We start from the raw sequence: 13239 nt of genomic DNA, 5'->3' as shown, positions 1-13239 counted from the left end.
GCTCCAGGCGCCCGAAACTGTGGGAGGGGCCCGAAGCACGCAGCCCCTAGCCCTGGCCGAATGGCCTCACTGGGGCTGCGTGGAATAGGCTCATCTCCCACCCGACTTGACTCCTGCTCCCTGGAACCCCCCCCCCGCCTCCCGCCCGGCGACCCGACCTCCGCTCCCCCACCCCCCGGACCCGGGACCCAAGACCCGACGCCACCTACCTGTAAATCCAGCCCGAAATCTTGGGCCCGGCCGTTCACTCTCCTCCCCTCCTTCCTTCCCCCCCTCTCCCCTCCTCACCCCTCCCTCCTTCCCCCCCTAACCCCCTCCCCAACCCCCCTCCTCTACCCCTTCTCCTGCACCCCCTCTACTCCCCCCTTCTCCCGCACCCCCTCTATCCCCCTTACTCCCCACCCCATCTATCCCCCCCTTACCCCCATCCCCTCTATCCCCCCTTACCCCATCCCCTCTATCCCCCCCTTACCCCCATCCCCTCTATCCCCCCTTACCCCCATCCCCTCTACCCCCCCTTACCCCCACCCCTCTATCCCCCCCTTACCCCATCCCCTCTACCCCCCCTTACCCCCACCCCTCTACCCCCCCTTACCCCCACCCCCTCTCCCCCACCACTCCCTTCTCCCCCCCTCTACCTCCTTTCTCCCCCACCCCCTCTACCCCCTTCTCCCCCACCACCCCCTTCTCCCCCACACCCTCTACCTCCCTTCTCCCCCACCCCCTCTACCCCCCTTCTCCCCACCACCTCTACCCCCCTTCCCCCCCACCCCTCTACCCCGCTTCTCCCCATCCCCTCTACCCCCCTTCTCCCCCACTCCCTCTGCCCCCCCTTCTCCCCCACCCCAACCCCTCGCTGTCAGAAACACAGACACTGACAGACAGAGAGTGAGAGACGCACACACAGACAGACAGAGAGATGGAGACACTGACAGAGACACACTGGGGGGGCCGTCCCAGCACGCTGTTGGAGGACTCCCGGTGCTGCAGTCGGTAAGTAGAAAATGTTTTATTTATTGATTTTTTAATTTTTTAATTTTTTATTAATTTTTTTTGATTGATTTATTGGTTGATTTATTGATGTATTTATCATTTATTATTGATGATGGCTCTTTATTTGTAAAACTGAAGTGTTTAATGTTTGTAAACTTCCCTTTAAACCCCCCCCCCATTCCCTACGCCTGATTTTCTAAGTGTAGACAAGGTTTTTCTGAGCGTACAAAAATCTACACATACTCCATTCTAAGTTAGTTTGGAGTATGTTTTCACTGCCTAAACTTTCAAAACGGGCGTAAGTCGCCGGACACGCCCCCTTTTGAGAAACAAAAATCTGTTCCAAACTGAAACTGTTCTAACTGACTAGAACTGGAGCAAACTAAACGCCGAGAATTGCAATTTCTAAGATACTCCATTCTAAACCAGTTGCTCCAAAAAAACAGGAGCAACTCAGGCCGAAACTTGGCCCCATAGAAATTTGCAGCGCAGAAGGAGGCCATTTCGGCCCATTGTGTCCACACTGGCCGACAAAGAGTTGCACGGCCCTTGGTCAGCAGCCCTAAAGGTTACATATAAACAATGAACAATGACGGAAAGGCAAAGTGCACTCAGCCCAACTAGTCCGCCTCACATAACTGCGACACCCCTTATACTGAAACATTCTACACTCCACCCCAACCCGAGCCATGTGATCTCCTGGAAGAGGCACAAACCAGATAAAAACCCAGGCCAATTTTGGGAGGGGGGGGGGAAAAGGAAAAAAAAAAAATTCGGAAAATTCCTCTCCGACCCATCCAGGCGATCAAAACTAGTCCAGGATATCACCCTGGCCGTATTCGATGGCCTGCAGTACTTATTATATCTTCGCCGTCAAACAAAAGGTCGAATCCCAATTAACAGCTCTGGTTACTGCACTTTAAGTGCCCATCCAACTATCTCTTAAAAGTGGTGAGGGTTTCTGCAGCCACCACTCTACCAGATAGCGAGTTCCAGATCCCCACAACCCTCTGCTTGAAGAAGCCCCCCCTCAAATCCTTCCACCAACCACCTTAAAACTATGCCCCCTCGTAATAGGCCCTTCCACCAATGGAAATAGGCCCTTACTATCCACTATGTCCAGGCCCCTCAATATTTTGTACACCTCAATGAAGTCTCCTCTCAACCTCCTCTGTTCCAATGAGATCAAACCCAGCCTATTCAATCTGTCCTCATAACTAAGATTCTCCATTCCAGACAGCATCCTAGTAAATCTCCTCTGCACCCTCTCTAGTGCAATCATGTCCTTCCTATAATACGACGACCAGAAGTGCATGCAGTACTCCAGCTGTGGCCTAACCAAAGTATTATACAATTTAAGCATAACCTCCCTGCTCTTATATTCTATGTCTCGGCCAATAAAGGCAAGCATTCCGTATGCCTTCTTAACCACCTTGTCCACCTGGCCTGCTACCTTCAGGGATCTGCGGACAAGCACTCCAAGGTCCCTTTGTTCATCAACACTATTAAGTGGTCTACCGCTTAATGTGTATACCCTTCCCTTACTAGCCCTCCCAAAGTGCATCACCTCATTATTCTCTGAATTAAATTCCATTTGCCACTGCTCTGCCCACCTGACCAGTAGATTGATATCCTCCTGCCCCCATGACTTTCCTCTTCATTATCAACCACACAGCCAATTTTAGTGTCGTCTGCAAATTTCTGAATCATACTCTCTATATTCAAATCTAAATCGTTAATATATACCACAAAAAGCAAGGGACCCAGTACTGAGCCCTGCAGAAGCCCACTGGAAACATCTTTCCAGTCACAAAAACATCCATCAATCATTACCCTTTGTTTCTTAACTCCAAGCCAATTTTGGATCCAACTTGCCACTTTGCCCTGGATCCCATGCGCTTTAACCTTCATGACCTGTCTACCATGTGGGACCTTAACAAAAGCCTTGCTAAAGACCATATATACTACATCGTACGCACTACCCTCATCAACCCTATTGGTTACCTCCTCAAAAAATTCAATCAGGTTAGTCAAACACGATCTTCCTTTAACAAATCCGTGCTGACTGTCAATAATTAATCCTTGCCTTTCCAAATGTAGATTTATCCTGTCTTTCAGGATTTTTTCCAATAATTTTTCCACCACCGAGGTTAGGATAACAGGTCTGTCATTACTCGGCCTATCCGTTTCTCCCTTCTTAACAAGGGTACTACATTAGCAGTCCTCCAAACCTCCGGGACCATGCCCAGATCCAAAGAGGACTGGAAAATGATGGTTAAGGCCTCTGCTATTTCTTCTTTTACTTCGCTTAACAGCCTGGGATGCATTTCATCCGGTGCCTGGGGACTTATCTACTTTCAAAGCTGCTAAGCCCCTTACTACTTCCACTCTAACTATATTTATTTCATCCAGAATATCACACTCCTCCTCGACAACAGTATCTGCCCTGCCTCTTTCCTTTGTGAAAACAGATGCAAAGTGTTCGTTAAGAATCTTACCAACATCTTCCGCCTCCACACAAAGATTACCCTCATGGTCTCTAATAGGCCCTACCCTTTCTTTAGTTACCCTCTTACTCTTAATATATTTATAGAACATCTTTGGGCTTGCCTTAATTTTACTGGCCAAGGATTTCTCATGCTCCCTCTTAACATTCCTAATATCCTTTTTAATTTTACCTCTTAACTTCTATATTCCTCTAAAGATTCTATAGTATTTAGCCATTGGTATATGACATAAGCATCCCTTTTTTTTCTTAATCCTCCCCTGTAAGTCCCTAGACATTCAGGGAGCTCTAGAATTATTTTTCCCAGCTTTTTTCTATAAGGGCACATGTTTGGCCCGAGCCTTCCGATCTCCTCCTGAAATGCCTCCCACTGTTCCGACACTGATTTACCCACAAGTAGCTGTTTCCAGTCCACTGTGGCCAAATCACTCCTTAACTTAGCAAAACTAGCTTTTCCCCAATTCCGAACTTTTATTCCAGGCCTATCCTTGTTCTTATCCATAACCAACTTGAATCTGACTGAATTATGACCACTGGCACCCAAGTGCTCTCCCACTAATACCCCTTCAACCTGCCCAGCTTCATTCCCCAAAACTAAATCCAAGACCGCCCCCCTCTTGTGTTGGGCTTGCTACATACTGACTAAAAAAGTTCTCTTGAATACATTTCAAGAATCAAGAATATGCTTTTCTTCCCCCCATCTCCAGTTCACTCTAGCACGGTTCTTCATTCATTCACAGATATTCATTCATAGTAGAGGAAGAGGATAATATGGAGGGAAAACTACTGGAGACCATTGTCAAAATTAATTCTCACTTGCAGAAGCATGGGTTAATAAGGGACAGTCAGCACAGATTTGTTAAAGGCAAATCGTACATGACTAACCTGATTGAATTCTTTGATGAAGTAACATGTGGAGTCAGGGGACAAGTAGCAGAATGGATTGCAAGCTATCTAAAGACAGAAAAGAAAATCGGGCATAAGGCTATTACTCAGACTGGCAGAAGCTGAAAAGTGGCGTTCCACAAGGATCGGTGCTGGGACCACTGTTGTTCACCATTTACACAAATGATTTGGACTCAGGAATCAGAAGTACAATGTCAAAATTTGCGGACAACACAAATTGGGGGATTTAGTTAATACGGAGGAGATCTGCAACAAAATACAGGAAGACATTAATAAATTTGCAGAATGGCATTTTTTGGTAAATGAACTTCAATATATAGATAACTGAGGTGGTACAATTTGGTAGGAAGAATAAGGAGGCCACGTACCCTTTCAAAAAATAAGTGTCTAAATGGGGTAGAGAAGCGAGGGATCTGGGGGTACAGACACATAAATCAACGCAGATTAATAAGGCCATTAAATAGCAAACCAAGCACTGGAGTTCATTTCGAGAGGGAAAGAATTGAAAATTAGAAAGATTATGTTAAACTTCTATAGAAGCTTCGTTCGACCACACGTGGAGTACTGTGAACCGTTAACACCATAGGCAATCCTCGAAATCGAGGAAGACATGCTTCCACTCTAAAAGTGAGTTCTCGGGTGACTGTACAGTCCAATACGGGAATTACAGTCTCTGTCACAGGTGGGACAGACAGTCGTTGAAGGAAAAGGTGGGTGGGGAGTCTGGTTTGCCACACGTTCCTTCCGCTGCCTTCGCTTGCTCTTGGCGACGAGACTAGAGGTGCTCCGCACCCTCCCAGAGGGCAGTCTTCGGCCAGGGATTCCCAGGTATCGGTGGAGATGTTGCACTTTATCAAGGAGGCTTGGAGGGTGTCCTTGAAACATTTCCTCTGCCCACCTGGGGCTCGCTTGCCATATAGGAGTTCCAACTCGAGCGCTTGCTTTGGGAGTCTTGTGTCGGGTATGCGGCAATGTGGCCCGCCCAACGGAGCTGGTCGAGTGTGATCAGTGCTTCGATGCTGGGTAATGTTGACCTGATCGAGAATACTGATGTTGGTGCGTCTATGATTTTCAGGATCATAGAGAGACATCGCTGGTGGTATTTCTCCAGCAATTTGAGGTGTCTGTTGTATATGGTCCACGTCTCTGAGCCATACAGGAGGGCGGCTATCACTACAGCCCTGGAGACGATAAGCTTGGTGCCAGATTTGAGGGCCTGATTCTCGAACACTATCTTCCTCAGGTGACTGAAGGCTGTGTTGGCCCACTGGACACGGTGTTGGACCGCAGTGTCGATGTCTGCCCTTGCTGATAATAGGATCCCATAGTGTGGAAAGTGCTCCATGTTGTCCAAGGCCGCGCTGTTGATTTTGATGATCGGGGGGGGGCAGTGCTGTGTGGCGGGGTCAGATTGATGAAGGACCTTTGTCTTACGGATGTTTAGTGTAAGACCCATGCTTTCGTACGCCTTGGAGAAGATGTTGAAGACAACTTGGAGTTCAGCCTCTGAATGTGCGCTGACGCAAACGTCGTCCGCGTACTGTAGTTCGACGAGAGGATGGGACAGTCTTGGATCTAGCCTGGAGGCGACCAAGGTTGAACAGGTTCCCACTGGTGCTATAATTTAGTTCCACTCCGGTGGGGAGCTTGTTGAGCGCGAGATGAAGCATTGCAGCGAGGAAGATCGAGACGAGAGTTGGCGCGATGACGCAGCCCCGCTTGACCCCGGTCTGGACGTGAATTAGGTCTGTGGTAGATCCGTTGATCAGGAGCACGGCTTGCACATCGTCATGGAGCAGGTGGAGGATGGTGACAAGCTTTTGAGGGCAGCCGAAACGGAGGACGACGCTCCATAGTCCCTTGCGGTTAACAGTGTCAAAGGCCTTTGTGAGGTCAAAGAAGGTCATGTACAAGGGTTGGTGCTGTTCACTGCATTTCTCTTGCAATTGTCGCGCCGTGAAGATCATGTCCGTTGTACGCCGTACCAGATGGAATCTGCACTGTGACTCCGGGAGGAGCTCCTCAGCCACAGGGAGAAGATGGTTGCGGAGGATTCTAGCGATGACTTTCCCAGTGGCCGACAACAGAAAGATTCCTCTGTAGTAGCCACAGTCAGACTTGTTCCCTTTTTCAAAGAGGGTCACGATTACGGCAACTCAGATCTCCAGGCATGCACTCCTCCTTCCAGATGAGAGAGATGAGGTCATGCTTTGAGCCAATAGTACCTCGCCGCCATACTTTAGTGCCTTAGCGGGGATTCCATCTGCTCCCGATGCCTTGTTGTTCTTGAACTGATGGATGGCCTTTTCGACCTCGTTCAGGGCTGGGGTTTTGCTGAGATGGTGGTGGGTAGCATGCTGCGGGATAGAGTCGAGCACACTCGTGTCAAAGGCAGAGTCTCGATTAAAGAGATCTTCGAAGTGCTCCTTCCAGTGGGCCCCGACTGTCTCGGTGTCCTTGATGAGTGCCCGTTCTTGGCCAGCAGTGGGATGGGGCCTCGGGTACTTGGGCCGTAGGTGGACTTGACTGCGGCGAAGAATGCTCGCACGTCATGGCTGTCAGCCAGTTCTCTGAATCTCCTACATTTTCTCTATCCACCATCTATTCTTTAAGTCAGGGTTTTTTTGTTGGACCTCGGCCTTCAGCCATCTGTAGAGCTGCTTTGCGGCTCCCGAGTTGGGTTGTTGCTTTAAATTCAGAAATGCCCTGCGCTTGCAGTTTATTAGCTCCTGGATCTCCTGGTCATTCTCATCAAACCAGTCCTGGTGTTTCCTGGTTGAGTGACCAAATGTCTTTTCGCAGGCACTGGTTATGATGGCCTGGAGGGCAGGCCAAGCGCTGTGGGCACTCTGCGTCTCGGGTCATTGAGGGTCGCCAAGTTGGCAGTGAGGTGCTGGCTGTATAGAGCTCTCTTAGCTGGGTCTTTGAGTGCCCCCGCGTTGATTTTTCTGCGGCACTGCTTCTGTTGCTGTCGTCGCTTTGGGGCTATATTAATGTTGATAATAGAACAGATTAGGCGGTGGTCCATCCAGCAGTCGTCGGCTCCTTTCACATGGGTGATGCGCACGTCCTCGCTCGAATGATGATGTAGTCGAGCAGGTGCCAGTGTTTGGAGCGAGGGTGTGGTCACGATGCTTCGTACTTTTCCCTCTGGCGGAACAAGGTGTTGGTAATGACAAGATCACATTCTAGGCATCTTGTCAGGAGCAGAGTACCGCTGGAGTTGGTTTTCCCTACCCCCTCTCTGCCTATCACACCTCCCCAGAGGTCTGTGTCCTTACCGACTCTGACGTTGAAGTCGCCGAGGAGGATCAGTTTGTCGTCCCTAGGGACGCGGGACAGGGATTGTTCGAGGCTGGAGTAGAACGATCTTGCGTCGAGTGTTGGGGCTTATGCACTGATAATGGTGACTTACTGCTTCTGGGATAGGGTGAGCCGGAGAGTCATGAGGCGTTCACTAATCCCACAGGGGGAGTCTCTGAGGCAGTCGACCAGCTCGTTCTTGATGGCGAAACCAACTCCATGGAGGCGACGTTCTTCCACTGGTTTGCCTTTCCAGAAGGAGGTGTAACCTCCACCTTGTTTTTTGAGCTGGCTTTCCCCTGCCCGCCAGGTCTCACTTACGGCGGCAATGTGGATATCAAAGCGTCTAAGTTCCCGGGCAATGATGGTGGTGCGGCATTCCGGTCTGTCAATGTCGGGGTTGTCCATGAGGGTCCTGACATTCCAGGTACCGAATTTCATTTTGAAGGGTGGAAGCTGCTTGTACGTGAATTCTTTTAACGTGGGGTGGCTGTTGCACACTGGCTACCACACGGGCTGAGCAAAGCAAGGTCGGACAGTGGCAAGGAGATCCGAGACGACTGGAGACCAGGCTCTACTCTATGGGCCTAATTGCCTACGGTGGGGTGTGAGCCGTAAGCTCGGCACTGAGCAGCGCCTTCAGGAAGGTGGTGGAAGGTCTGAGGTGTGATGAGGGGAGGGGACGAGAGATGCTGGGGCCCTGGTCCATTTTAGCTTCTCGAAGGGTCGTGGGAGAAGTCAGAGGGGTCGCCGCCATTACCAGTAGTTTGGGCTGCCGGCCGAAAGGACTACGAGATCGCCGCCGAGGCCGGCTCTGAGCTGGCTGAAGGGACTCCGAAGGACGCCACCGGATCGGCAGAGGAAGGACAGAGTTCAGACCTGTCCCAAATCCTCTTATTATATATTTCTTCATATTATAAGAAGGATACCGAGGCACTAGAGAAGGTGCAAAAAAGATTTACTATAAATGATAAAAGAACTGAGAGGTTATACCCATCAGGAAAGACCGGGGCTCTTTTCTCCAGAAAATAGAAGACTGTGGGGTGGCCTGATAGAGGTCTTCAAGATTATGAAAGGGTTTGATAGGGGAGATGTAGCGAAGATGTTTCCATTTACGGGGGAGAGCAGAACTAGGGACCAAAAATATAATATCGTCACCAAGAGATCGAATAGGGAATCCAGGGGAAACTGTCGGTGCACCTTGTCTCCTCTCTCTCGGCCCTTGCATTGCAGCGGACATTAAAGGGGAGGTCCAAATGCCGCAGCCGCCATATAAATTTTTTTGCCGGCCGACTTTTTGTTGGCCGGACTATTGTGCCCCTGGGTTCAGCCAGGCCGCCAACAGGCAGCCTAGCAACGCCTCTTAAGTGCAAGGCTGCTGGCTCGGCCAAAACCCTCAATCCAGTGGCTAAAGTTAAAAAATGCCCGATTCTCTCCCCTTTAATGGAGGGAAGAGCGTGTGGTGACGTACACATGCTGTGACATCATCGTCGCTCCGTCGCTGATTGACAACAGCGGAGTCCCAATCCTGCCCCAACGTCCAACCCTCAGCCTGCCTTACCACCTTACTTCCGCCCCCACTATGACTGACTTCCGGTCCAACATTAAAAAAACGGCAAAGTCCCGAAATCGACGGAAAGGCCGCCTCAACGATCCCGGCGGAAAAAACTTCAAGAAAAAGGTAGACCCACCAGCTTTCTGGCGGCCCTGAATTTTGCCCCCTCTGCCTCCTACCTCCTAACTAATTCCCGATCCAAGCCAATTGGTTGCCTCCAATTCCATGCACTTTCCTTTTTGTGAACAGTCTCTTAGGCGGAAACTTGTCGAATACCTTCTGAAAGTCCATGAAAGCAACATCCATTGATACTCCCTTATCTACCACTTTAGTTACCACCTCAGAAAATTCAACTAGGTTCATTAGACAGGACTTATCATTTACAAATTCTGGCTCTCTCTGATCAACTCATGTTTGTCCAAATGCTCAGTCACTCTGCCCCTCATAACAGATTCCAGTAACTTTCTCACAACTGACATTAGACTAATAGGCCTATGATTTCCTAGTTTCTCTCCTACCCTTCTTAAATAATGGATTGACATTGGAAACTTTCCAAATCCAAGGAGTGAAAAAAGCTCCCCTCAAATCCCCTCTAAACCTCCTACCAATTATTTAAATCTATGCCCCTGGTTGGTGACCCCTCTGCTAAGGGAATTAGGTCCTTCCTATCCACTCTATCTAAGCCCCTCATAATTTTATACACCTCAATAAGGTCTCCCTCAGCCTCCTCTGTTCCAAAGAAAACAAACCCAGCCTATTTAATCTTAACTCAGCTAAAATTCTCCAGTCCAGGTAACATCCTCGTAAATCTCCTCTGTACCCTCTCTAGTGCAATCGCATCATCCCTATAATACGCCCAAAACTGCACGCAGTGCTCCAGCTGTTTTATACAGTTCAAGCATACCTCCCTATTCTTGTATTCTATGCCTTGGCAATAAAGGCAAGTATTCCATATGCCTTCTTAACCACCTTATCTACCTGGCCTGCTACCTTCAGGAGCTGTGGATATGCACTCCAAGGTCCCTTTGTTCCTCAACACTTCTCAGTGTCCTACCATTTGATGTGTATTCCCTTGCCTTGTTAGCCCTCCTCAAATGCATTACCTTACACTTCTCCAGATTGAATTCCATTTGCCATTATTTTGCCCACCTGACCACTTCATTGATATCTTTGTGCAGTCTACAGCTTTCTTCTTCATTATCAACCACACAGCCAATTTTTGTATCGTCTGCAATCTTCTTAATCATACCCCCTACATTTAAGTCTACTTTAAGTACAGCCAGCCTTTCTTGTACCTTCTAGTCTATCAATTCTTCTTCTATCCAGTATCTCTTCTACCTCCTCCGTTACTATGTCTATGGCAGCATCTTCTTCCTTGGTGAAGACAGATGCAAAGTACTCATTTAATACCTCAGCTTCCATGTGTAGCTCTCCTTTTTGGTCTCCAATCAGCCTCACCCCTCCTCTTACTATTTATATGCTTAAAGACGACTTTTGGATTCCCTGTTATGTTAGCTGCCATTCTATCATCATACCGTCTCTTTTCCCCTTTTATTTTCTTTTTCACTTCTTCTCTGAACTTTCTACATTCAGCCTGATTCTCGTATGTACTCTCGACCCGAAATCTGTCATATACACTTTTTTTCTGCTTCATCTTACTCTCCCTCTCTCTTTTTTTCAGTCCGGGAGCTCTGACTTTAGTTGCCCTACCTTTCCCACTCGTGGAAATGCACCTTGCATCCTAAGGTCTTAAGAGAAGTAGCGGCAGGAATAGTGGATGCATTGGTTGTAATTTACCAAAATTACTTGGATTCTGGGGAGGTCCCAGCAGATTGGAAAACTACAAATGTAACGCCCCTATTTAAAAAAGGAGGCAGACAAAAAGCAGGAAACTATAGAACAGTTAGTCGAACATCTGGTTGGGAAAATGTTGGGAGTCCATTATTAAAGAAGCACTAGCAGGACAATTGTAAAAGCAAAATTCGGGCAGGCAGAGTCAGCATGGATTTATGAAGGGGAAATCATCATTGGCAAATTTGCTGGAATTCTTTGAAGATGTAACGAACAGGATAATATATTTCCCCCAACTCCGTACTTCCACGAACGTGGTTTTAGGTGGCAGGCGGACGTTGGGCTGTGTTTGGCAAGGTGCGGGCTGGATGGAGTCAGAGGAGCTGGCACGGTGCCTATCCTGGGCCGACGTCCGGCGTGCGGCCAATGCCATCGAGTCGCTAAAAACAGCACTGGGCCCTGACTCCGTTAGGTGTGTTGAGGAGGCTCAAGCACATGGGGCAATCCTGTCCGAACTGACCCCCATCCGGACAGAATTCCTCATCGGTGCCAAGCCCCAAAACCTCCCTCGGGAGCCGACGCCTCACAACTTGAGCCTCCTCAGGAAATCCCCTCCGTGCAATTCAGTTCTACGCAGTCCTGTGCAATAAGTTTTTAATTCGGTTCACGTACTCCCAGGCCGCCTGCAATTTCTGCGGTCTGGAGGAGTCCGTATTCCATGTATATGTTGTATGTGTGAGGTTGCAGCCCCTCTTCCAATATTTGAAGGGGCTACTCCTCAAATTCTGGTTGCACTTCAGTCCTACACTCCTGATCTTTGGGCACCCTATGCGGAGGGGGAGCGGCAGGTCGGAAGGCTCCCTCGTAGGACTGTTCCTGGGCATGGCCAAGAGGGCCATCAGCCGGACCAGGCAGCGGACGGTCGAGGAGGTTGTTCAGCCCGACTGCCTGCCTCTCTTCTGCTGTTACATCCGAGCCAGGATGTCCCTGGAGATGGAGCACGCGGTGTCCACCGGTACGCCGGCGGCCTTCCGCGAGAGGTGGGTGCCAGAGGGACTGGAGTGCATCATCACCCCCGGCAACCACAATTTAATTTGAACCAAGTTTACTGTTAAAAAGTTGATATGTTTAATTTGTCAGGGGGCACTTAAGTATTATTTGCAACAAAATAGTTGTAGAGCTGTTGCGTTCGGAGTGACTTAGCCAGTCACGTGATGTTCACAGGGCTCAATAAAACCCCAGCCGGTTGGGTTCAGGGATCCACAATGAGGCAGGTGGTTGTGAGCCTGGTGGATGAACTGGTAGTGTATAGTGTGATTGTTAAACCTTTGCTTATAAACCAACTAGTTCTTAATACCAATATGTTGCTATGAATTCTTAAGCAAAGAACCCATGAAGCAAATACATTACAGCAACCCTTCAAAAGTTGTTGATATCATCTGAGCTATGGAAAAGCCACAACCACATTCATGGTGGTATTAAGGACATGAAAAGTAAATGTGCAGGATTCTGTCCGACAAATGGCATATTAGAAATCCTGTCTGGCCAAGATTCGAATGAAATGCATTTACATCTGCGAATGCACTGGGGTAGAACCGGGTTGGAGGTTTCTCCGCCATCGCTCGCTCGCTCGCCCGCCCGTCCTGTAACCATTGATACCTCTGGGAAACCCATTGTTTTGGCGAATCGCGCTGCACCTCGGTCAGACAGCATCACATGTTTGGTCTGGCAAAGAAGCACGTTCCAATCAGCAGTTATTAAACCACACTGCGATATGTGCGCACTAGGTCCGTGTGGCAAAGCAGGTCCCCAGTCATTCTGATTAACCCTTGCCACTGGATAAAGGCCGAGCTCTGTCAAGCCCGTGTGGTGGCTGATGCGCAACGGTCACCACACGTTAAAAAAATCCACGCACAGGCATCTTCCACCCCTGGAGTTCAGGACTGGAATATCGGGTCCTTCATTGAAACATCTGCGAACTCATTCCTTTTGGTGTGAAAGCAAGTCATCCTCATTCGAGGGACCGCCTATGATGATGAAAACAAATCCGGACACATTAGATTCACTGTTAAGCAGCCTTAATGAGTGGGTTTAGGAGCACCTAATGTTCAAGGCACTAACTCTCAAGCTACCATGTGGAGAAGGATAAGCCATTGGAAAGGGATGCCAATATATCAGTTCCACA

General features: G+C 48.9%; 1 protein-coding gene across 22 annotated transcripts in view; it reads right to left on the bottom strand.

The window, feature by feature from the left end:
• Positions 1-13239, bottom strand: part of rims1a (regulating synaptic membrane exocytosis 1a) — a 908397-nt gene that overhangs the window by 633119 nt on the left and 262039 nt on the right. The window contains exon 1 of one of the 22 annotated variants that reach the window (XM_070884764.1): positions 4385-4447. The exons of the other annotated variants lie outside the window; for them this stretch is intronic. The gene's annotated coding sequence lies outside the window, so the exon portion shown is untranslated. Of the gene's footprint in view, positions 1-4384; positions 4448-13239 lie in introns of those variants that run through there. 22 annotated transcript variants of the gene reach the window in all.

This window comes from Pristiophorus japonicus, chromosome 7 (assembly GCF_044704955.1).
Source record: "Pristiophorus japonicus isolate sPriJap1 chromosome 7, sPriJap1.hap1, whole genome shotgun sequence".
NCBI classification, from domain to species: Eukaryota; Metazoa; Chordata; class Chondrichthyes; family Pristiophoridae; genus Pristiophorus; species Pristiophorus japonicus.
This window is presented reverse-complemented; position numbering and strand designations above follow the sequence as displayed.